Consider the following 26,085-nt stretch of genomic DNA (forward strand, 5'->3'; position numbering starts at 1 on the left):
ATATGTACTTTAATAAGGCATTCAAAAAGGTTCCACGTGGTAAACTGTTAAGCATGGTTCGATCACATGGAATACAGGGAGAGTTGTAGTTAATTCGCTCAAAGGTAAGAGATGAAGGTATGCTGGTGCGGCATATTTTATTTGGACTGGATGCCTGTTACCAGCAATGTACCACAAGGATCTAATGGATTTTGTCATTTATGTAAATGATTTGGATGTAAATATTAGTAAGAATGGTTAGTGAGTTTACAGGTAACACCAAAATTGGTGAGGTAGTGGACAGTAAAGATGATTAACTAAGAGTAAAACGGGACCCTGATAAGATGTGCCAAAGTGCTGAGGAGTGGCTGATGGAGTTAATGTCAGACAAACGGATGGTGTAACATTTTTGTGAGCCAAATTGGGTCGGCACTTGTAGGCAGGATGCTGGGAAGTGTTTCCAAACAAAGACAGCTAAATAGAAGCTATAGAAACCCTGCAGTGTGGCAACAGAACATTTGGCCCATCGAGTCCACACTGACCCTCCAGATAACATGCTGTCCAACACACCCATACGTTACTTCAGTGACTCTACATTTCCCTTAGACAATCCACCTAACCTGCATTTCCTTGGATACTTTGGGGCAGTTTAGTGAGGCCACTGAACTTATCCTGTGCATTTTTAGACTGTGGGAGGAAAGCCAAGCACCCGAAGCAAACCCACACGAACACGGGGTGAAAAAACAAACACCACACAAAGAATGGCCAAAGGGTGGAATCGAATACAGGTCATTGGTGTTCTAAGGCACTATTGCGAGCCATTTTGCCACCTAACGACCATCAGAGTGAGTCACTTATTTCTCCCACTTTCTCTGGATCTTACACATCTATCCGGATGATGTCGAATTCCAGCGTGGTGCCTCTGTCAAGCCCTCCCTAATCTTCACCCCAGGATTCACATTCTAATGGACAGGGCCTTAAACTGCGACTGACACATTGCCTGCACAGCTGCCCTCACCTCTTCTACTCCTATCCAGATCAACTGTTCCATTAATACTGCAGCATGCAAGATAATTGCTGTTCTAAAATAAAACTAACAGCTGTATACTCTGGAGATCGGTAACCAATACTGTTCTGATGTATACTCCCCAGATTTGAAACATTGACTCTGCTCTCTTCTGACAAAGGATTGCGAGAAAGTGACAACTGCAAATGCCATAAATTCTAAAGTGAATTCCTGATGAAGGGTTTCTGACTGAAACATAGTCTTTCCTACTCCTCGGATTCTGCCTGACCTGCTGTGCTCTTCGGGGGCCACAATTTTCAATTTTCTTCCTTCAGATGCAACCAGACCTGTTGAGGCTTTCCTGCAAATTCCTGTGTATCTAATTTCCTGTTTATAACATAAACAAAGATTTCCCTGCAGTATTGACTTCTATGCACATCTCCCATCAATGTTTGCTTCTTCTTCTTTGTTCTAAGCTGAACTCAAACTGCTTCTGTATAAACTGTCTTGATGCCTTTCTCGATGTTACAAAATCTCGCTGCATTTTGTTCGAAAAACGCCTGGATGAGAAAGGCTGAGATGGATATGTGCCAAGTACAGGAATATGGAGTCAATGTGAACTGACATTTTGGTCGGAATGGACCAGTTCTGGCTGAAGAGACTTTCTCCCTGCAGTAGGATTGTACTACTGTGAATGAAAGTAGTTTGGCATATAGACAGTGGGGTGGGGTGGCGGTGGTTGAGAAAAAATGTCATGGAAAGATATGTTCACAGGTTTCACAATTCTGAATGTAGACATGTCGATAGCATCTGACAACATAATCCAACATTACCAGGAATGATGGGTGAATGGAATATTGGTGTGAGTTCAGATGATAGAGAGTTTTGGATGTGGATTTGTTCTGCAGCTTTGTACCTGGGAGTGGGGTCAGCAGAGTCTTTGACTCTGGGCTGAATCTCACACAAATTTCTCTCAGTGTCATTTTCATTGAGTGACAGAGCGATTGTCTGTCTGAGATTGAGCTAGTTTCCTGGTGCTATCTTATCGAACTCACCTCATTCACTACTCGCACCACTGCATGGTGCCCCTGTCTTTCATGCCAGCCTGATTCTCCCTCTCAGCACGGTTGGAGGTATTCACCATCGACGGAAATCCCTGGATATTCTGTGATCCCTGGCACTGCCCCCAAAATAAGCGCTTGTGGGCAAATAATTGAACTTTATCAGTTCGGAGATGCCCTGCCCAGTTGAGGCCGGGCATGGCAGATAAGACAATAGATGCAGGAGCATGCCATACGGCCCTTCGAGTTTGCACCAACATTCATTATGATTATGGCTGATCAGCCACAATCAGTATCCTGTTCCTGCCGAATCCCTGTAGCCCTTGATTCCACCATCTTGATTCTATCCATCCATAAGGGGCAATTACACCACGGGTTTGTCGACAGGGGCATTAATGTCCGGGTGGATGGGGTAGTATAGAGGTCGACCATACTCTTCTCAAAGGAAGCCACACCAGCACACCCACCAAGCATGGTCTGAGCTCAACCACCCAGCTCAGTGCAGTATCTGTGGTCGGAAGAAATGTCCAGCAATACAGGACAAGCATCAATAACCTTCCCCACTCTGTCAGGATAAGGGTTATTGTATTGTCTCTGCTCCCTCACATTCACTGTATATCTGTTATAGCACTTACCTCAGAACAATGCTCATGCTCCAACATTCTCACTGTTGTTGGCAGCACCTCCTCCTCCTCTCTCTAGCCTTTGTGATACCCCCACTCATTTAAAGAATGCTCTGGAGATTGCTGATTATGGTATGTTCCAGATAACGTTCCAAACAATTCCCAGTTTCAGGAGAATGACAGTGCCCCAGTGTGGAAAATATTGAGGGGAAGGAACAGTATGTTTTTTAAAAATTAAAATTACATGCACACGAAATTGAAATCCATCATGAGGCCATTCCATCCTTCAAATGTGCTCTAACATTTAATAAGATCGGGAGTGATCTAACTGTCTCCTGAGCTCCATGTTATAGGAACTTTCAGTCATTCAGCCCCCGGCGTCCTGTCACTGACCAGACGACACTCAGACATTTTTTATCCTGGGTTTCTTCAAGCATGTGTTCCTTAGGCATTTCCCATGGGGAGGGGCCCTCCTGCCAATATGTCCCATCAGCTTTCTAATTTCATGCAATAGTAAGCATGCTTCAAACAGACCAATCCGAAATGTACTGTTATTTAATAGTTGTCGATATCTAAACACAATTATCATTCTGGTTATTTTGCTTGTGTCACCTTATTGCATTCAACTCAAGATAGCATCTAAACACTTGATTCCACAATTTCCAGCAGAGAACATTTTTATCCTCAGCTGGTACCTTGACCGTTACCTGTATGGTATCTTTTCCGTTGTCATGAATGCTTCTCTTGCCCTTTGTCTGTGAGTGTTTCTGTCTGAAACAGTTACACAGGCTCTCACTCAGTTGGCTGGACAGCTGGTTTGTGATGCAGAGGGAGGCCAATAGCGCAGGTTCAATTCCCCACACTGACAGAGGTCACCATGGAGGGGACGTTCTTTCAACCTCCAGGGCTCAACTCCACTCTCCCTGCTAACCAATCATATCCCTCAACTCGCTGATATGTCAAAAACCAATCCAGCCCATCTGTAAAAACATTCAGTGACCCAATCCCTACAACTCTCTGGGTTATTTAAAATCAGACTTCACAACCTTCTGAAAGAAGACATTTCTTTGTATCTCAGTTTCAAATCGATATTCCTTATTCTGTCTCTGAGTTCGAGACTCTGCCCAGGTGTGGAAACACATTCTCAGCATTTACCTTGTGAAGCCCCCTCTGTACCCTTTACATTTCAGGAATATCACGCTCATTCATTTCAAGCACAACGAATAATCGCCTCACCAGTTTAGATGTATTCAATATTTCAACCCTTTCATCCCAGGAACCTGCGTACTGTATCAATCTAGTCACTTGCTGCAACACCACGCTGACTTTATGTTTCATATACAGGAACACTCCAATCCCTTTTTACTGCTGATTTGTTGGGAGGTTTCTTCATTAAATAACAGAGTTCCTTTTGGTTCGCAGTGTCATCCTCAAACTATGATGTATATTGCATTCAGCTCCCGCCGTCAGGCTGTCAGAATAAGTGTAAATAACTGATGCCATCGAACTGTTATTTGTTATACTCCAGTAGATATATCTTTATCGTAACGATACATTAATCCTGACTCTCCGAAATCTGTGTTAACCACCCGTCATCCCATGCCAATTCATTGTCTGTAACGCTATGAGCTTCTGTCTTGTGTAAGAATCTTTATTTTGTGATATGTTGTGGAAGATCTCTGGAAAGCCACATGCCTACTAGTTCCCCTTTATCAAGTCCACATGTTACATTTTCAGGGATCTCAGAATAACTTTGCAGACAAAATATAGTTTCCCATTCACAAAACCATGCTGACTCTGCGTGAAGCTTTTCTAAATGCCCTTCAATTCTTTCCTTAATAATAGACTCTCGCAGATTCCCAGTAATAATGGTTAGGCTAAATGTTTCCTGCCCTCTGTCTCATTCCTTTCTTGAAGACAGGCGCCACGTTGGAGGTTCTCCAGTTTCGCTGGAATACTCCTGAAATCTAGAGAGTTATGGAATCTTTCACACAGTCCCACCAGTCATTCTGTAACCACTTATATATATATATATATATATATATATATATATATATATATATATATATATAAATTATGAAATACTGCTGACTGGTCTACCCTTACTCTTGTCCGTTTGTCAAAAAGCCTTGTTCGTTTTGTTAGAGACAGTTCAGAAACTTGCCTCCTATTAACATTTTGTTCATTTCATTGACATGCTACAGAGCCTTCCCCAGTGAGGAACAATGCAAAGTACTGGTGTAATTTATGCTTGTTCTCTGTAGCCAGTTCCCCAGTCACATCCTCCAAATGACCTCAATATACTTTCCAGACTTTATTTCTACCTAAGGTCACACACTCATTTTCAACTCATTTTTTATATATATGCACAGAAAATGTTGTGATGCTTGTTTTTATATTTCTTGCCAATTTACTTACATCGTATCTTTTGTTCCCCTTTTCTCGCTTTCTAAATTCATACAGTCACATCATGCACAAACAGACCCTTTGGTCCAACTTGTCCATGCTTAACTAAACTAGTCCCATCTGCTTTCACGTGTTCCACATGCATCTAAACGTTTCCCATTTATATATGTGACCAAATGTCTTTTAAATGTTGCAGCTGTACTTTCATCCACCATTCTTCCTCTTGCAGTTCATTCCATACACACATCACCTTAATGTGAAAACGTTGTACCATTGGTCCTTTTACATCTTCTCCCTTTCGCCTTAAGGCGATGTACTCTATGTTTGAACTCCCCACCACCATCCCCACTCAAGTCACCCCTCTCCAGTGGAAGATACCTTGGCTCTCCACCCAACGATGATTTTATAAACTTTTATAACGTCACTTTTGAACCTTCTCCACTCCATCTAATACTAACTTCAAAATAAGCATTTGATCATAAGCATTGCAAATTTGAAACATTCTTCAAACTGACAGGTAATCAACACAGACAAAACTTTATACTGTGATTTGTTTTTTTTCTCCATGCAACGATGCTAAGACAGCATGAAACACTTACCAGTACCATGAGGAAGTCAAACACTTGAATTCCTTTGTCGAAACAGGGTGATAATCCCTAAACTGAAAGCGTATCTTTGGACAAATCCAAAGTAAGAAGGGGAATTCTTGTACCACACCGTCAGCATGCAGTTACCTTCAGCAGAGTGAGATGAAGGCTGAGTATACTTGTTGGAATTTGGATCAGTATGAATTCAGTGCACAGGGGGAGGTATTTTAAATAAGGTTTACTCAAAGAACGAAACTTTCCAGAATGAGATGAGAGTGGGAGGCGTAAAACAACATGAATGGAGAGGTCGAGTCACACTGAGACCAGAGGCAAAGTGGCAGCACAAAACACAGCTTGATGCTCGTGCAGGGAAGGTAGACCTGATCAAAAAGCCTCAGATAGGAACCATGATGTGAGAGAAAGTGCTCCGTAATTGGAGAGGGATAACCTGGAATCAGGAAGGGGAGATGAGCAAGGAAGAGGATGCAGCAGCAATGGCAGGGGTAGCTGGAGGTAAATCAGGAAGCTCAGCTGAAATCCATGCCCAGCATCTGGGCACACACAATGCTCATTATTTTGCGAATGAATAGTATCCTTGACAGATTTCGTCAACCATGAGCAGTTCATCTTCTTCGGAGTCCTTTTTGAACAGAAACAATAATTGCTGAGTGTTATGGGATATCTGCTTGAATGTCTGCTCCTGTATGTCCACTGACCTTCCTCTGGGTCTATTTCCACATTCCTCTTCAGACCAGATGAGAGACAGAAATCCTCAAGTTAAATGTTTGGTTCTTTTCAATAATTCAGGAGGAACTTCTGCATGTGGCCGAATACACGATCAGCGGATGCTGACTCCATTCTCCCAGGTTCTCCATCTTTGTTGTTTCTGTTTGATGAAGTCACATTCCAGTGAACTGCCTCTGACGTGACCTCATTTTTCTTCACACGAGAAATCCCCTAACTCGGTGGACAGGGCCTTCAGCTGTCACTGTCCCATCGCCTACAGTGTCGCCCTCACTCCGTCACCTCCTTCCCAGAACAATGATATATTTCCCCTTGTCATAACGTCCTACTGCACTCGAATCCACATTCGAGAAATCATCCTCTGCCACTTCCACCACCTCCAGCAAGACTACACCATCAAACACATCTGACCCTCCCGTCCACTGTCAGTATTACATGGGGGCCATTCCTTCTGTGACACCTCCATCACACTGAACACGTCCCCACTCGCCCCATGACACCTTCCCAAGCAATTGAGAAGGTGCAACACCTGCCCAACCACCTCTTCACTGCTCACTGTCCAAGGCTCCAGTCGCAACTTGCAGGTCAAGCAGCATTTCACTTTCCACTTTCAATCCAGTCTCCTGTCATTGCTGCTCACAATGCAATTTCCTTTACACTGGGGAGACAAAGCAGAGACTGCTTTAAGGAACACTTCCACTCTATCTGTAGGGATAATTCTGACCTTCCCATTGCTTCCCATTCCAATAACTTACGTTGCTCTCATGCTGACTTTTCGGTCCTGATCTGCTGTAATGTTCCAATGAAGCACAACCCAAGCTGGAGTAACACCTCCTTTTATACGGTACGTTCCAGCCTGAAGGAGTTCATATTCATTCCCATGACTTCACAGCCTGACCCCATTACGTCTGTTTTCCATTTTTCATGCATTCTGCTTGCTTGTCTGTGACTTGATTATCTCGCACTCTATTGAGAGAACTCATTTCTCCCACTTATACTTTAATTTAAACCCATTTTATATCTGTTTCCGTTTTACCACAATTAAAAGCTTATTCCTTTGTGGCATTGCACCTCGACATGCTCTGTTTCCCATCATCCCTCGTCCACTTTTGTCAAGGGAGTAAGGAGTTCTTTTCAGTTCTCAATAAGTGTCACGCGGGGCTTGAAACACTATCTCTGTTTCTCTGTCTCCACAGATGCTGCGAGACACGCTGAATTTCTCCAGCAATTTCTGGTTTTGAACAGCTTTAAAGACGTGTGTCAAAGCCGCCCAAATGCCCTGTCCAACATGAAGCGCTATACACTGAGAAGTGAACAATAACGCAAGATGTAGAAATTCATTGTTTCTGAAACGACGTAAGACTGGCATCATTGCCACTACAGAGAGCTTAATGAAGACCATGAAGAGAAACAGAGGGAAACACATTCAATTTAAACACCGAAGGTGGCATGACTGAAAAGGGAAAAGATTCAGATGAATGTTAGAATTAGAATCGCTATAGTGTTACAACAGGCCCTTTGGCCCAACAAGTTCACAACGATTCTCTGAAGATCAAATAAAACAGACCCATTCCCATATCTTACATTTATCCCTGACTAATGGACATAACTGAACACTATGGACAATTTAACAAGGCCAATGCACCTAAGCTGCACAACTTTGGAAGGTGGGTGGAAACCGAAGCACCTAGAACAAACCCACGCAGACATGGGGAGAATGTGCAAACTCCACATAAACAGTCGCCGGAAGATGGAATTGAGTCTGGGCCCGACATGTTGTGAGGCAGCAGCGATAACCACGGACCCACGGTGCTGCCCAGCGGGGCATGTTTAGGGGTTTTGAGAATCATGACAAGTAATAGGTGTGACATTATGGACAAACGCTCAGAAGAATGAGAATACTTAAATGGAAGTGTTACCACATCAGTAACCAGAGTAGGTCATGGGGTGATGGGTGAATGGGTCTCAGTGCGAACTGGGGGACAGATAGCAAATTTGCAATGCAGAAATTGCAGCTCAAAACTGGGAATGTATGTGTACTGTCGATCACAGCTGTAGAAAGAAGGTGAATTGTATTGAATCACAATCTGTAACATTTTGCCCAGGATAATCCCTCAGTCTGTCATTCCCATTAAGCTGATCGATGTTTCAGAGACGAGTTGGTGAATGTACCAGTGTCAGATCCATATGTACCTAAAAATGATGACAATCCATTTAAAGCTACTGCACTTGACCACTGTACTTACATTCCAACCAGCAGGACTGATATCTGAGAGAGAGGGAGAAATGAATACAAAACAAACAGACCAGATAGAAGCTCGACAGTTCTGCCACATACAGTCAGAAATGCAGTTGAACTATGAAATAACTGACAATAAAAGAGGACTCCACAAAAATTGCTTAAATACAACATTATTCAATGGGATTAGGGCGTCACTGGTTCGGTCATCAGTTATTGCCCAGATATTAGTTACGAGTCAACTACTTTGCTGTGGGCCTGGAGTTACATGTGTCCAGAGCAGGTATGGATGGCAATTTCCTTCAAAAAAAAGGCATCAGTGAACCAGATGGGTTTCTCCCACAAACAGCAATTAATTCATGATCATCATTACACACTTAATTCCAAACATTTGTTGGGTTTGAATTCCACCATCTACTGTAACATGATTCTATCTCAGGTCACCAGAACATTACTGGGGTTGTTAGACTAACATCTCAGCAGTTATTGCTGAGGCTATTGCTCTACCATTCCTCGAAAGAATGGAACCTTCCTGTACTTCTGTGTAAAAGACAAGGATGCAGTGTCTACACCATCCTCAGCCAGAGTGTTGCTTGAATAATGCTCACAGAATCACAGATGCCTGGCTTCAACCAATTCGATTTACCACACGTGACATGAAGAAACAGTTGAATGCAGTCGATACGACAAAGGCAATGGGCCCTGACACCATTCCTGCAATAGAACAGAAGACTTGTGCTGCACACCAAGCCGTGTCACTGGGCACGCTGTTTCATTCCAGCTCCAACTATGACCTCTCCCTGGCAATGTGGAAGATTACTCAACTATGTCCCGTCCCCTAAGAGGGGAATAATTACAATCTGACCAATTACCACCCCCTCAGTCCTATCACGACAGTAAAATTGGTGAGAGTTCTTCCTGACAGAGCTGTCAAGCAGTACAGAAATAATTAGCTCAGTGTGGTTTCCCATAGTTCCCCATGTGGAGATGGTGCTGTTGTGGAATTGTCACTGGACTACTAATACAGACCAGGTAAAAGCTTGGCAGCTGGTAGAAGTTAGAAACAATTAATAAAATATCAAGATGTAAGATCTGGTGCCATTAATACTGACCTTGAAGCCCATGTCAGTTGTCAACATAAATTTGCTTCCCCAGTGTACTTTCAGGAAGTGAATCTCCTGTGATTTCCTGGTCTGGCCCAAACGTGACTCCAAATGCACCGACATGTGGTAAACTCTTCAACTGCCAAGCAAGGCCGTTGTATCAAACTGCTCCAAGATCTTAAAGGATAAACCTGAACAGAACCCCCGGAACTAGCCTCTGTATTGGAAAAGAGAACGGGATTCACAGTCCTGTCGACCCTGCAGAGACCTCTTTCCTAAAATCTGAGAGTTTGTAACAACATTTACAGAGGTTTCTCACAGATTACACAGAAACATCGGGAAAGGAGTAGGTTATATAACACATTGAACTTTCTCCAATCGAGCTTTTGGCCATACATCTCTTCAATTCATTTTTCCCAAACACTGTATTTTCAATATCCGTTGAAGTGATTAACTATCGGGAATAAAAAGTGAAGTAGGAACTTCGGTCCATCAATGTTGCCATCCCTTTCAATATAATGATGGCTGACAATGTATCCCCACACGAAACTCCTGCTTCACCTTCATCCCTTTAGTGTCTAGAAATCTTTATTTATATTCAGTGTCTTTGCTTCCACAGCCTTATGTGGTAGAGCATTCCGCAGGTTAACCAGTCTCCGAGTGCAGACATTTATTCTCATCTCAGTGCAGAGTGACCTGCTTGCATCTAATACTGTAGGCCCCTTGTTTGAGACGTTCCAGCCAGGGGAAATATCATCCCTGCTGACAACCTGTCTCTCCATGACGGAGTTTTATATAGTAACCGAGATCTCCACTCATTTTCCTAAACCCCATGTAATACAGGCCCAGTCGCCCCAAACTCTGCACTCAGAACAAGCCTGTCATCCCAGAGATCAGCTTGGTTATCCTTCGGTGCTTTCCCCCAATGTCAGGTTTATACTTTATTAGGTAAGGAGACTAAAAGTGCCAACAATATTGCACAATTTTCGAGATGGGGACTCACCAAGGCCCTGTACAGCTACAGTAAGACACCCTTACTCCTGGACTCAAGTCCCCTGGAAATGAAGAACAGCATACTAATTATCTTCCTATCTGTTTTCTGTTGCTAATTTCTGTGATTGGTGTACAAAGAGATCGAGATCCTTTTCAATGATACAGCTCCCCACTTGGTGACTCTGTGTACACTGCGCATGTGCCAATCTCAATTCCAGTATTGACCTCTGGTTTCAGAATTCCCTGCCCTGCATTGACCTCAGAGTTTGGTGAAGAAATCAACAAATGTATACACAGAAGTAACTTAAAAGAGCAACAGATTTACATCAGATGTTTTTGAAATGTTAGCCTGTTATTCTATATTTCCAACCAATGTGCTCAATGTCACGTCTATCCATATTGTTCTTCACCTGACAGGTATTTCCCCATTCCCTCCAATTGCCTCAATCACCTTTGAACTTCTTTACATCCTGACCACCCACTCACATCCTCAATTTGGGGCCAACAACAGATTTGGAAAGATTAAATTGAATACCCTTGTTTGATATGCTTCCTGAATAGTTGGGTTGCAAACATCAATTCCTGGATTATTGTACTACTCCTTGCTTTCCACTCCAAAATATATAGAACTGTTTTTGCTGATTCACGTTTTCCTTTCAACTGTCCCATTCTCAACCCATGCCAGTAAATTAGATCTAGATGTTACACACTGTTATGGGCCAGGACAGACCTCCTCAAATCATTTCAAGGAAGTAGCGCAGACACAACATTTGCTCATTGATTTAAGCAGGAGTGACGCAGCTGAATGAAATACATACAGATGAGGATAGCAGACAGAATAACTTAACTATCTGAAAAAACTAACAAAATATCCCAACTGAATGATGTTGTTCCAAGTACTTGAAACAATCCCCATAAACACGCCATGGCAAAAATGAAAGGAAAAATAATCCCCAGGTTCTTACAGGAGAGATGTCAGAGTGAGGGAGAGTAAGAATGGGTCTGCTTCTTTGAGTCCAGTAGCTTCACGACTGGCTGCCTGCTTTCAGTAAACAGCAAGACTGCGAAAAATCAGGCCAAGCAAACCAAAGCAGACGGTCTGCGCTGGGAGAACTGGTCACTTCCCTTTCCTCAGAACAGAAGAACAGAAAGACGAGGATCAAGAGTAGGCCGTCTGGCCATTCGAACCGGCTCTGCCATTTAATAAGATCATGGCTAATCCACTCGTGCACTCAGATCGACCTACCCACGCTCGCATTGTATCCTTTATTTACTTCATTCTTCAAAGTACCTTAGCTTTAAAAACATCAACTACCTCATTGAGCAGGCAGTTCCATAGAATTAGAACACTCTGGATGAAGATGTTCGTTCTCAATTCAATTCTAAATCTACTTCCTTCAACTGCCAGTGGAAACATCCTCCATACTTGTATGTTATTCATTCCCTTCATTATTTTGTATGTTTCTACAAGGTCCGACCCCCATCCTTCTGAATTTCAATGATTATCATCACAGTATACTCAGTCTCTCCTCATAAACCAACTCTCTCAGCTCTGGATTCAACCCAATGAAACTCCTCTGTACCCCATCCAGTGCCAGTGCATTCTTTCTCAAGCAAGGCGGCTTAATCTTCATACAATACTCCAGGTGTGGCCTCACAAACACCCTGTACAACTGCAAAATAACTTACCTGCTTTTAAATCCAATTCCTACAGCAATGAAGGACAACATACCATTTGCCTTCCGCAGTACTTGCTGTATCTGCAGTACAAACTTGTGTGTTTCATGAACATCGATACGCAGGTCCCTCTTCAGAGCAGCATACTGCAATTTTACCTTTAAGTAATCATCCTTTTACTGGTACTCCTAACAAATGGATGAATTCACATTTATTTACATTGTATTCCATCTGCCAGAATGTTCCCTACCCTCTCAAATTATCTGTGTTCCTCTAAAATGTTTCAATGATCTTTGCACACTTCGCCTCTGCCACTCATCTTCGTGTCATCTTTAAACTTTGACACACTACGGATGCTCCCAATTCCATATCATCTCTGTAAATTGTAAATAATTGCAGCCCCAACACTGATCCCTGAAGCACGCCACTAGTCACTGATTGCCAGATATGAATAGCACTCATTTAGACCCACACTTTGCTTCCTGTTTGTCAACCAATCTTCTGTCCATTCTATTACTTTACCCTTAATGCCATCCATCTTTACCTTATGCAACAGCCTATTGTGTGGCACCTGTCGAACACCTTTTGGAAACCTCGATATATCACATCCACTGAAGCCTCATTGTCCACCTTGCTCATAATGTATTCATAAATTTCCTAAAGACTTGTTAAGCATGACCTGCCCTTCAGGAACCCATGTTGTATCTGCGCAATGGGCCGATTTCTAGCAAAATGTCTTGCTATTTCTCCCTTGATAATACACTCAAGCATCTTACCCACTGTACAGATTAAACTAATAGGTCTGTAGTTCCCCATCTTTTATCTACCAGCCTTTTTAAACAATGGCGTCTCATTTGCTGTTTTCCAATCTGCTGGGACTGCCCCAGAGTTCAGCAAATATTTAGAAAATTACCACAATTGAACTTGATATTACCCCCGCCAAAGTTTTAGTACCCAGGAATGTATTTCATCAGGGTTTTTTCTGCCTTTAAATGCATTAGCTTACCCAACACTACCTCCACCGTAATAATGATTGTAAACATGTCCTCACCTACCCTCATCTCTTTGTCAATTACTGGCATGTTATTAGTGTCCTCCATTAGGATGATCGATACAAAATACGTGCTCAATGCCTCGGCCATTTCATCCTATCCTATAACTAAGTTCTCCATCTCATCATCCACAGGCCCAACATTTACGTTAGCCAATCATTTTCATTAAATATATTTAGAGAATCATCTGCAACCTCTTTTCATATTCTGTGCGAGTTCCTTTTTTTCTTGTGTTCTATCCTACTTTTCTTGATAGCTCTTTTAGTGGCTTTCTGTTGAGTATTAATGATTTTCCAATCTTCTAGGTTCCTGCTGTCCTTGGCCACTTTACATGCCTTCTCTTTAAACTTGGTAGCCTCGCTTCTTGCTTCGATACCCAATGCAGATTACCCCTTTTCTTAGAGTCTTTCCTTTTCACTGAATATACTTTTGCGAAGGACTTTGAAAACTTCATTTGAAATCCTCCACTGCTCGTCATCTCTCACCATAAAGTATTTTTTATTCGTTCAATTTTAGCCAAGTCCTCCCTCATTCTGTTGTAGTCTCCCTCGTTTAAGCACAGGACCCTGGTATTTAATTTTATATTCACGCTCTCTACCTGTATTTTAAATTCAGCCATACTGAATAAGATCATTCCTTCCAAGTTGATTTCTAACTATGAGGTCATTAATTATTCCTGTCTTATTACACAGGACCAGATCTAGCACAGCTTGCTCCTTATTGTACGTGCTTTTATGTTAGAGCGCTCAAACCCAGACATTTTGGATTCACTGCTTTTATGACACCTTTGAACAAAAAAAAAGGACAGCATGGCCTTGTTAGACTTCACAACATTAGACTTGGGACTTCCTCAAAAAGTTTCTGAAAATCCCACTTCACTGCATCTATTGCATCGCCATAATTTATTTCCCAGTCGGTTTCTCAAATATGATTCACCTTTAAAAATTTGACATTGACCTGATCCATGTTCACTACTTTCAAATTAATTTAATTCTCAAAGTTCCCTGGCAAGGCATTCATTCTAATAGACTGCTGTATTGTCCTGATTGCTTCTTTGGTGCGAAGCAGACTGTAATTCCCTGCCTTCTCCCTGCCTCCTTTACAAATATTGGGATTATATTTGCTGCTCTCAATTCTGTCAAAATCATCAGGAATTTGGAAGACTGCAAGCAAAGTATCCATTAGTCCCATGCCACCTTCTTTAGGAATCAGAGATAAAGTTTATCAGCCATGGGGATTTATCAGATTTCAGTCCAAATATTTTCTCCAAAACTATTTATTTACTGATTTGATTGTATTTTCTTGTTTTTTTTTTCTCAGTAGACCAAGAATTGCTTGGAAGTTTTTATTTGTTTCTTTCATGAAGGCCGAAATGAAGTAATTACTTCATAGTCTGCCATTTTCCTGTTCTCCATTCACTGGATTTGGACTGGAAGGAAGCTACAATTATCTTCTAAAACATTTCATCTTGATATATTGCATTTTGAGAACTTTTATGTTTCACGCTTGTTTAATGTACTCTTCCAAAACCTATTACTTCCTGTCTTAAGCTGTTTAATGATTGACCTTCCACAGCCATACAATCACAGAAGCATAGCCTGTGTAGCATCAAAATTACAGCACGATCTATATTATTCCAACTTTATTACATCAGTCCCATAATAAAGAATGGTTTGACACTTCAAGTGCTCGTCCAGATCCTTTTTAATGGCTGTGAGGTTACCCGTGATAGCTCCCCCTACCCCACCCCCCTCAGGAGGTGCATTCCGGACCCCATTACCCTCTGGGTGAAAAACAATCCACGAATCCTCTCTAAACCTTAAATCCTTCCTTTCAAACGTGTGCTCCCCTCTTCCTGGCCCTTTGACTAAAAGGAACAACTGCTGTCTGTCCACCCTGTACATGACCCTCGTAATCTTATCCTGAATCACGTCCACGAGCACTTTCTCTGCTCCAAAGTAAACAAATGGAGCTTGTGAACCCTCTCTCCATAGCTGATATGCTCCATCCTTGGGGGCATCCTGGTGAATCTCTGTACCCCCTCCAGAATAATCACATCCTTCCTGTAATGTAGCTCCCAGAACCCCCAAATTGTTTTCCATCTTGGCCGAACCAAAGTGCTACATAGCTCTTGTAATATATGCCTCGATGAGTAAACGCTATGCCTACTATTTCCAATGATTTCTTAGGTAACCTTTTATCCTCCCCTGTTGCATTCACGGATATGTGGAGAAGCATCTTCTGAGCTTCCTGGTGTGCTGCCATTCATTGTATATCTCCTGTCTGGTTCCTTCCTCCAAAGTGTATCACCTCATATTTATCAGGATTGTATCCTATCTGCCATTGATCCACCCATCTGTCCATTCCACCTGTGTCTTCTTGTAACTTAAGAACTTTCTCCTCACTGCCAAACACCCAGCCAATATTTGTGTCAAACACAGGCTTACTAATCACGCTGCCACTCCCCCTGCACATTCACACCTACATCATTTATAAATACCACAAAAAATAACGGAGACAGTGCTGATCATTGTGGTATATCAGGTGACACCATACACCAGTCACACAAACAGCTTTCTACCATCACCTATATTTTGCAAAATTTTCTCTAACATTGATCTGAAACACCCTGGTCGATAGTTCCCTGCTCTATTTGTACCATCCTCCCTATAAAGGGTGTACTCCAGTCTTCGGGAACCTCACCTGTGACCAGATTCTATTTAAACATTTGTATCAGCGCCTTTCATTCCTTGTCTCCAACAGCAGCCTGAGATGTAACTGATCTAGACCTGGGGATTGGTCCAGTTTTATACCAGCAAAAACCATAAATCCCTGCTCACATCTTACATCAATCTGTTCAAGAGCTTCCCATTCCATCTTCTTGAATTCTGTACCTAACTCCTCCTTTTCCCAAGTAAATAGACGTGAAATTCTCATATCACAATCAATCAGAGTTCTCCAGTTTCAAACAGATTCTCGCCTTGATCTCAGACCATCTCTCCTCAGCAGACCATTGTACCATCTGGTAGATTAATCAGGAGAATGCCCATTCAGTATATGTGATCAAGACATCAAAATTGTAGGTACAATCCAGGTACAATCTAACCAAGTCTCTATGTTACTAGTGCAGAATGTCTTTACTTCGAGCAGGAGCAAATAACTGTAGAAGCAGAATCTGTACTGAAACAAACACATGCTAGAGATCACAGTGAGTCAGACAGCATCGTAAAAAGAGAGCAACCTGACACTTTGAGTCTAGCTGATTCTTCATCGTCTGTATTCGGATTCCTTTTAAAGGAAGGCGTTTAAAGGGGCTCAGCACTGACACCTGTGGCACACCAGCCTATACCGTACACACAAACAGCCTTCTACCACCACCTATGTTCTCCAATAGTTTCTCTAATGCTTACCTTCCCCTGTTTGTATATGTTCCTCACAAAACACTTTGCTTTAATGTTTTCTGCTAACTTACTGTGTGTGCTGATTAAACCTCCTCCTGAATATCTGACTGTACCTCATTCACTAATTTGCCATTGTTTACATCTACAAGAGATATCTCCAAGAAAAAAATGTAAGTTATAACTTCCCTTTCATAAATGCAGAACAACTCTCTTGAAATTTGCTATTACTTACTCAGTGTCCAATAAGATCTTCGTTACAATAGGTTGCAACAGATTCCCTACTGTGGATAACAACTAACTGGCCTGTCGTCCTCCACTCTCCCACTTCTTCCCTTCGTAAATCATTTGAATGCATTTATAACCTTCCGAAGTGAATACAGAGAAATATAGTGGCCCCTTTTGCAATCAATATGAAGTTTTCTCTGAAATTTCAGTTTGAATTATATCCAGTCTGTCAAACTGATCAATCCTCATCTCAGTTCTATTGCCAAATACTACCTCGTAACTGTATATGATGATTTTACTCTTTAGTTACAAAGGTCCCATGACGACTTCGTATTTCTGGGAGATATTCTGGATCTTCCTCTTTGAAGACAGACGCAATGTCACTGTTTCATCACCTTGTCAATTTTCTGTTCTCTGCAATAAATCCTCGTATCCACACATTCGCTGTGGTGCATTTGATCTTGGTATCATTTTGCTTTCAAGTATCAGCAGACACTTTAAGCTAGTGTTTACAAATAACAAAGAAAATCACAGCACAGGAACAGGCCGTCAGACGTCCAAGCCTGTGTCAATCTAGATCCTCTATCTTTACTTGTCGCCTATTTCCTAAGGTTCTGTATCTCTCTGCTCCCTGCCCATTAGATGTATCTGTCTGGATACGTATTAAATGACGCTTTCGTCCCCGCCTCTACCACCTCCACTGGCAACGCATCCCAGCACCGATAACTCTCTGTGCAAAGAACTTTTCGAGAATATCCCCAATAAATTGTTCCTGTTTCATCATGAATTCTTGACCCCTAGTAACTGACTCCCCCACTCTGAGAATAAGCTTCGAGCTATCCACCCTGTTAACACCTCTCAAGATTTTGTAAACCTCAATCAAATCCTCGCTCAACCTCCGTCTTTCTAATGAAAATAATCCTAATCTATCAAACCTCTCTTTATATGTCGTTCCCTCCATCCTCGGTAACATTCTGGTGAAAATCGTCTGCCCTCTTTCCAAAGCATCCAGATCATTTCCTTAATGTGGCAACCAGAACTGTCCAGAATATTCTGACTGTGGCCGAACCATAGTCCTGTGTAACTGTAATATAGCCTGCCTACTTTTGTACGCAATAGATTCCAACAGATTCCCTCCTGTCGCTGACGAGTTAACTGGTCTGTAGTTCTCCACTTCTTAAATTGTTGGAATGCAGGAAGGAAAGTATGCTGCATGCCTTCTTGATCATTCTATCGACCTGCCACTTTCAGCGAGCAATGGACCCGAACACCCAGATCTCTCTGTACATCAGTTTTCCCCAGGGTTTTGTCCAGTTACTGTATAATTCCCTCTCGAATTGGATCTTCCAAACTCCATCACCTCACATCTGCCCTTTCTCCACCTAACTCTCCAATCTAGCTACATTCAGCTTTGTTCTCTGACAGTCCCCTCAACTTTCTGCTACTCTACCAATCTTAGTGTCATCTGAAAACTTGCTATTTAGACCACTGATACCTTCCTTCAGATCATATAAGTATATCACAACAAACAGTGGTCCCAGCACGGATCCCTGTGAAACACCATAGAGAACAGTTGTCCATTTTGAGAAACTCCCTTCCGTTACTACTTTCTGTCTCCTGTTTACCAGCCAGTTCTCTAATCCATCTAGCTAGTACACCATGGACCCCTGAGACTTCACCTTCTCCATCAGTCTATCTCATCAAACGCCTGACTGAAGTCCATGTATGTGACATCTACATCCCTTTCTGCACTATCAACTTTGTCATTCCTCAAATAATTCTATTATGTTTGCTAAGAAGTGACCTTCCTTGCACAAACCATGGAAGGTCTTGTGTGGAGTGCGATTTGTTTTACCCTGAAGTCATACTGGTTTTATATCCAAAACAGGACTTTATAAAATGCCACAATGATTGGCTGCGTACAAATTGAATGTTGTTTTGAAAAAAATACAATCTATCCACAAATATAAATCTGCAAATGCAAATTCGCCCCTCAGATTTATAGGTGTGTCTGTGCGAGTGATGCGGAGTGTGTGTGTGTGGGGGGGGGGGGGGGGGGGGAGGGGGGAGGGTGGCGTGCGAATGAGAGAGAGAGGATGGGCATGTTTGTTTCCATGTGTGTGAGCGAAAGAGGGTGTGTATGTGTATGTTTAAGGATGAGAGTGAGAGCCTGTGCTCACGTTAAGACACAGACAGATTTGGCAGATCTCTTTCCCCACACACACCCAGTCCGTGGTTTCAGAGCTTCCATGTTCTGCAGCCTCTGCTCTATTTGTTGTTCATGTTACAGACACTGATGCTGTAACTATGGATGGAGTAACGATGTAACGATGGAGTCCTCATGCTCCATCCAGAGTTGGGTCACCAAATCCTCTGGGCTCCCTGAATGTCTGAGGTTGCTCACAGCACAACCTCCAGCAAACCATCCCCATCCCCTCCACTAACATTTCAATAACGGGAGACAATCAGATTTCCCTCCAGTAAAAGTGAGATAGCTACTCCTTTATAATTATACTTCAGAGTCCTCCTCATGTTTCTGACCACACGATCAGCTGTGAGGGACAAACACAGGCGTTCAGTGAACAGGCACAGACCAAGTTCTTAAAGACATGAGTCAAAGATGCTGAAATTCCCTGTCCAAAATGGAGCACCACTTGGGACACATCGGGAAGTGAACAACAGCCCAGCACACACTCCCCAGTCCATGGAGTAACACATGGGACACAGCGGGAAGTGAACAATAGCCTGACACACACCATCACATTATTTCTGAACTTCAAAATTACAGTATTCGATTCACAACCAAAACCCAAGGCCAGAGATAGATAGAGATGGACAGAGATATTCACATTAAAGATAGAAATGGGCAATTTATAGAGAAACAGAGCATGTTGTTGAAATATGAGGAACAAACAAAGGAGTGGGTCTAACTGGAGCAATGAGACCTTGGGGGCTCAAACCACAAGAATGATAATATTGAATAATGGCATTGCCAGATCAGCTGACCAAATTTGTTCAACTAAATTCTGAATTTGCGTCACAGAACAAGTGCAGAAACTATACACTGGAACAAGTAGACAAACCAGTGTGGAGAGCAGCGCAGCTTATGCCAGTGTATTGCTCAGTAAACTGGATTATCTGCCTAGCATGGGAGCTATGCAGACTATCCCAGTGTTTTGCTCAGTTCGCTGGACGATCAGGCCAGCATGGGGAGCTGTGCAGACTGTGGCAGTGCATTGCTCAATAAACTGAACTATCTGCTCAACATCGGGGGCTGTGCAATCTATCGCAGTGAATTGCTCGGTAAGGTGGACTATCTGGCCAGCATGGGGAGCTGTGCAGACTATGCTAGTGTATTGCTCAGTAAGCTGGACCAGCTGTCCAGCATGGGGAGTATTGCAAAGCTTTGCCGGTATATTGCTGCTACATTTGCACTACGTAGGTGACTCATACGGGTCAGTTTGCCGCCCATACTGCGAGTGACAGTAAATGGGCTCCCACAAATTAATGTCTCTGTATCTTCATGTATCAGTTCGAGGCAAGGGGTTTTATGTGTGCATGAGTGTGTCGTTCCTGGGCAGTGTGAGATGGGAAAATCATTGTCTCAGAGAGAGCGCACATGGAGGAAATCAGTTTAAATGTGAAAAACTGTTAGGGTTCGGCATAAGAAACAGAGAGATAGTTCATGGGCAGCTGTTGGTGACGTGCTTGAGAATATTAAAGTAAAGGCATTGCCGGACCCAAGAACATTAGAGGTCAGTACGCACAGGAATGATGGATGGATGGGGAGTTCTGTGTGATACCAGATATGAGCTGTGGAGTATTGACTCGGATTTGTTTCTGCAGTTTTGCAGCTGAGTGTCAGCAACAGACGAAAGCCATCTTTAAGACCATATTTCACAGCTCATGGTTCAAATAGCAGATGGGATGAACCAGTGAAGAATATGCTGGATTTATCAGTAGTTATAATTAGAAATGGTCAGGGTATAGTGTCAGGAATTGGTTCATGGCCAAAGGGATCACCACTGTTATTATTTGTCTATTTCAGCTTAAAATATTGGCCGGGGATGAGATGGAGTCAGAGGAAGGAAATGCAGTTTGTAACCAGAACAGAAGATAGTGACCTCAATGCTTTCAATATTTAGATAGCAAGTGCAGTGATACAACGAATCATGGTTCACAGCTGAAACTGAGCAAGTCAACATAGCAACCCATGAGTAACACTGCCAGAAGCAAGGAGGGAGAGAGTGAATTCACAATTTAGTAGTGGTTTGTCAGGTGAATATCTGGATTCAGAGTCATAGCAGGAACAATAACAGTGGCAAGGAGGGTAGAGTGAATGAAAGATCAGTATTACTGTCAAACATGATTTATCGTATTTATGACTGAACAGTGAGACTTACCAGGTACACCAACAAAAGCCAGGATTGGATAATATAAATATTGCATAATGTAAAGTACATAGTTGATCCGCCACGATAATGACCTTTGATCATAATATGTAGAAAAAAACCAAACATCCTTGTATAAACTCCTGCCCATTCTTGTGACATTCCAGTCTAATGTTCTCAGATTGTGATCCATTGCTGTACCATTCCAGTCTAATGTTCTCAGATTCTGATTCATTGTTGAAACATTCCAGACTCTTGTGCTCAGACTCTGATCTCTCCCCCAGTCTCTCTGGAGCTGCTGATTCCTGTTAATACTGTTGGTGATGCTCCCACCATGCTGTGGGATAACACATTGAACGGAGCCCCCTTATCATCAAAAGATGGAAACCTTCCACTGGGGTAATTGCAATCCATGGAGACTAACATTTATCACGGTCACTGAACAAACAGGTCCAGTTATCCCCTTCCTACCATCACTTTTCATATCCCAATAAAAGGGAACATTTACTCGGTGTGTGTGGAATGGATAGGCGTTGCTTAGGGAAGGACCATAAATCTTTAAATCTTCTTATTGTTTCTTCCATGTATGCGGGAGTAGTGCCAGAACACTTCAGGACTGTGTCTATTACATACTGTTCATAAAGGGTGACAGTGAACGAGTAACAGACCCGCTGCATAAGGTGACTGGTGGGGTAATTTCCAGAGCCAATAAACCAGTGTATATATTTATTGTCCATTTACTTTGTGTAATGTTGCCCCTGGTTTTATGTGCACTGTTGTCAAATTATTCCATAACCTTGGGACATCATTCAGAGCATCGAGACTGCTGCGCAGGAACAGGAGGAATTAATTCTGTCCCCATGCCCCTGTTACAAATGGACAGGGAATGCCATTCAGCTTCTCAAGTCTGTTACAGAGGGACAGGAGGAGACCATTCTGCTTATTGAACCTGTTATGAAGTAACTATTAGTTGTAAAATACTTATGGAGAAGAGTAGTCCTAATATAAATTTTAAAGTTTTAAACTGAGTCAGGCCAACTTTGAACGTTTCATGTTGGCACTTTGAATAGCTTCTTTGGAGAAGCTATTGGCAGGAAAGTGGGAGGCCTTCTCAAATGAGTTACAGAGTCCAGCGAAAGCGTGTTCCAGTCTATGAGCAGGGTAAGGCTGGTAAGTGGAGGGAATGCTGAATGGTGAGTAGAATGATAGGTACAGACAGTGGGGATCGAGTGACTCCATCATGGAGTCCCAAGGATGTAGGCCAATACCCAAGAGGGAAATCAGGAGGCCAAAATAGGGACATAAGATATCTTTCGAAAGTAGGGTAAGGGAAATTCGAAAGAGATTGTACAAATACTTTAAGGTCAAATGAGTAACTAGGGAGAGAACAGGGCCACTTAAAGATCAGCAAAGTGACGTATGGGTGGAACGACAGGAGATCCATGACATACTAAATTAATATTTTGCAGCAGTATTTACTGTGGAGTAGGATATGGAAGGTAGAGAACTTGGAGTAATAAATAGTGATACCATGAAAATTGTACATATTACAGAAGATGAGGAGCTGGATATATTAAAATCATTAAGCTGGATAACCCCCTCTGACCTTTTAAGTGAATCTTGGCAAGGCACATGTATTTTTGTACAATAAAGGTTAGTCTGACCTTAGAGTAGGATAAACTGCCGGCACATCATCAACAGCTTAAGGGCCTATACTGTGCTGCACTGTTCTATGATCCATGAACTGATCAGATGTACCCCAGATCCGTTGGGAGGCTAGGGATATAATTGTTCAATCTCCGGCTGAGATATTTGTATCATGGACAGTCACAGGTAAGGTTGTGCCATTGTTTAAGAACAGTTGGTACGGAAAAGGGAGGAAACTGTAGACAAGTGGGACTGATGTCATTGGTGGGTAAGTTGTTGGAGGAAATTCTGAGGGACAGTATTTATTCGTGTTTAGAAATGCAAATTCTGATAAGCAATAGTCAACATGACTTTGTGTGTGGGAAATTGTATTCCACTAATTTAATTTAGCATTTTGAAGAAGTGACGAAAAAGATTGATGAAGACACAGAAATATAACTGTGGAATAGAATATAGACTTTAGTCAGGCATTCAAAAAGGTTTCACATGGTAAACTGGTTAGCAAGGTGAGATCACATGGAATATAGGGAGAGTTGGAGGTAATTGGCTCGAAGGTAATAGACGAATGAAATGTTTGTGAACTGTTATTTTTTTTGGACTGGAGGCCTGTGACCCGCAGTGTATCATAAGTATCTAATGAATTTCGTCATTTTATATAAATGATTTGGATGTGAATACAATAGGAATGGTTAGTGACTATGCAGATAGCACCAAAATTGATGAGGTAGTGGATAGAGAAGATGGTTAACTCAGAGTAAAACGGGACGCTGATCAGATAGGCTGAAGGGCCGAGGAGTGGCGGATGGAGTTCATGTTATACAAATGGAAGATGTCACATTTTGTTGAGGCACATTGTGTTAGCACTTATATGTAGGATCTTGGGAAGTGTTTTCAAACACAGACAGCTACATAGAAATTATAGAAGCCCTGCAGTGTGGAACCAGGCATTTTGGTCCACCGAGTCCACACTGACCCTCCAGATATCATCCAGATCAACAAACTCAAAAGTTATCCCGGTAACTCTACATTTCCTTTAGACAATCCACTGAACCTGCACATCGCTAAATACTGTGGATCAATTCAGTGAGGTTACTGAACTTAAACTGAACATTTTCGGACTGTGAGAGGAAAGCCAAACATCCAGATAAAGCTCATGCACACACAGGCAGAAGGTGTAAACACTGCACAGAGAGTCACCAAAGGGTGAAATCGAACCCAGGTCATTGGTGCTGTATTGCTAGCCATTGTGCCACTCAATGACCAGCTGCAAGCGAGGCTGTTTCCTCCCACATTCTCTGGATCCGTCACATCGGTTCAAATGATGTAAAATTCCAGTGCGGTGATTCCAACAAGCCTTCCTTTACATCGAATCATTAGTCAAGTTCGTCATAGCTATATAAAAGTCCTTATTAGAGTGGCAGATCAGCCTGTATCTTGGTAATTCAAAAAGGGCTACCATGTCTTATAAGAATCCTGTATTTTCTGTTGCACCATACCTTTAAAAAGGCCAAAGGGCTATGCTCCATGACGAGTTTGCGAAAACTCAACAGACCCGGGAGTTTTCAGGCACCAAACACAACAGAATGTTTTTCTGAACACAGAGAGTGAGGATATTGAAGTATTTTTTTTCCTATGCAGAACGGGGTAAGGTACACTGGGCAGGCCCACGAAAATAGAAATCTGAGCCATCTCCAGTTTGGTCCCCAAGATATTCTCCATAACACACCACTCATATAACGCTTGTCCATGGTCAACAAGCAATGAATAAGAATACCCATGGTCATTCTGTATTTGAGTCACACTCCCATTTTGAATTTTGAGGGAGGATATGGGGTCAGATAGACTCTATAAAGAATCTTCAACGACATGGCAAGAGTATTCTTACACATTGAAATCCTTCTTGCATTTTCATAAATATCCTCCCCTGTGTCCAAAGAGATCTGAACGCCCAGCTCGCCTTGCAGACCGCAGAAAGGCACAAAGTATCGTCTGAGGGACCACTCTCCAACAAGGGTACTGACAGAGAGCGTGTTCTTAGCACTAAGCACACTCTCTTGTATATTGGATCTGTATGTGTCAGTTAAAAGCGTGGTTCTTTTTTAAATAACATCTCTGATCTGATAAAAAGAAAACAGAAGGCATCTTTGCTCAGTCGTCTATAGTTACGACTTATTTGATCAAAGCATATCCTTGTTTCTCCCTCAGATAAATCATCAAAGCAAGATACACCGACGAGTTGCCCATAGTTTAAACATGGAATCCAGTATCCCCGGCCGGAAACACGGGACACCACGTTTTGGAATAAGAAATGAGGTTTGGCTATATTGCCCTCGATCGGACACATTGTCCTCAATGTTTTAAAATTATTGATACCCATTGGGAAATGTCAATACTCCATAACTGTCCTCATTTTGTCTATGAATAGCAGACTAATAAGGGAGTGCTTTGTCTGAGAAGGTTCTATATCTAACCATTTTGACGCTGAGGCCTCACTAACATCGGGTAAAGAAGAGCTTAATTAATAGCTCTTAATATCTGGGAGAACTACTCACTGCAAACTGTGGGGTCTTTGTAATTTGGTTAACTTGATAAGGGATCGCTTATGGTGACACATCAAAGAGCTAAGTCATCCATTAAGTCTCCTAAATGTCTGTCCGGGAAATATCAAATAAAGTATTCACAAGGGGTATAGCAAACAAGGGAGGGAATTCATTTTAATAAGAGCTATCCGATCTAGCCAGGATATTGGAAGTGCCTCCCATCTTCGAAGGACTTGTTTAAGTTTGTCAAACAAATGGACAAATTCCAACTTAAATATAAGATCAAAGATAGGATTAATGAATATACCTAAATAGGGAATATCCCCATACCCCTGGGATCATTGAAAAAGAAAACAGGTTTCTCCATCGACTTCAGGTATTTCCCCAACATCGCCCAGACACATGGCCTCT

The sequence above is a fragment of the Chiloscyllium punctatum genome, chromosome 16, assembly GCF_047496795.1.
Source record: "Chiloscyllium punctatum isolate Juve2018m chromosome 16, sChiPun1.3, whole genome shotgun sequence".
Taxonomy (NCBI): Eukaryota; Metazoa; Chordata; class Chondrichthyes; order Orectolobiformes; family Hemiscylliidae; genus Chiloscyllium; species Chiloscyllium punctatum.